Raw genomic sequence first — 1,530 nt, forward strand, 5'->3', positions numbered from 1 at the left:
CTGAAGGAAAAGCACATATTGACAGGAAATTAAGACTTCAGTATTATTAAATATGAGTTCAATTCTGCAAAGCACTTTTCATTAGCAAGGAAGATCATACTATAAAACAAGATCCTAGTTTACCTGTTTTCTCTGAATTATTGAAGTAATGTTATTTTACAGACAAGGAACATAACCCTATATAAACTAGCCCTAATTCTTCTACGCATTACAGAACTTCAGATGCAGATCCATAACATGTCAAATATTAAGCAGTTTACTATAATGTATAATCCATAATCTTTCTAAGATGTGTTATTATTGGAAAATTTTTAAAAAAAATACTTGAAAATGCTTTTCATCAAAAATCTTAATGTGGCCGGTACCTCAAACAATTGCAGAATGTTGACAAATATTGATAAAGATTATTGAAATGAGCTTTAAAGAATATCCAGTGGAGGCTAAGAATAATGATTAGGCCTGTTTCAGTTCTTTCCTCTGTACCTATTTTCTTTGAGGAATAAAAAGCAAAACAAAATCTAGTTGATATTAATAAAGTAAGCCTTCTTTCTAACTTCAGTATTAATCAATACAACCATGTGAAATAATTATTTGTGCATTTACTATAAATGCTCAAGTGCAAAAATATTTGCATAAAATATTGAGCTTTGAAATCATATCTATACAAATGAAATTGAGCATTACCAATTTCATCAAAATCTACGTTTGTTGAAACACAATATGCACTCTCAAAAAGAATGATCATACAATGGTACAAAATCCAATAAGCTCTGTGATTTTCTTTAGAACTAGTATTATTAATTTCCCCATCACTAACCCTGGACCATGGCATGTGCCTGTAATCCCAGGCACTAGGGAGGCTGAGATATGAGGATCACAAATTCAAGTCCAGCCTCAGAACATTAGAGAGGCTCTAAGCAACTGAGTGAAACCTTGTCTCAAAATGAAAAATAAAACAAAAAGGGCTAGGGTGTGGTCAGTGGAAAAACACCCCTGGGTTCAATTCCCCTTAGCAAAAAAAAAAAAAAAAAGAAAGTAAGAAATAAAGAAATTTCCAACACAATCCTATTGTATAAACTGGGACACCCTAATAGGAATTGCTTCTATACTTCAAACTGGGGGTGGACCTCAGTATTATGCATTTGTCACTATTTGTATTAGTTCTTTTATTTTTTTTTGTTTCTAAAAGCTTTTTATTTTTTTATTTTATTTTTTTTATTTTATTTTTTTTTATTGTTGGTCGTTCAAAACATTACACAGTTCTTAATACATCATCTTTCACAGTTTGATTCAAGTGGGTTATGAACTCACAACTTTACGCCGTAAACAGATTGTTGTTTCACATCAGTTACCCTAGAAAGGCAATATGTCAATCAATGGAAAGGTAACTGATGTATTAGTTCTTTTAATGTTACCTACAACATTTATTTTAGTATCAAATAGCATATTTTACCAAAGAATCCCTTTTTGTTACATAACTTTAATTAGGCAACACTTTCACAGGGTTGAAATAAAACTAGAATAATAAAA

The sequence above is a fragment of the Ictidomys tridecemlineatus genome, unplaced genomic scaffold (genome assembly GCF_052094955.1).
Source record: "Ictidomys tridecemlineatus isolate mIctTri1 unplaced genomic scaffold, mIctTri1.hap1 Scaffold_303, whole genome shotgun sequence".
Classification (NCBI taxonomy): domain Eukaryota; kingdom Metazoa; phylum Chordata; class Mammalia; order Rodentia; family Sciuridae; genus Ictidomys; species Ictidomys tridecemlineatus.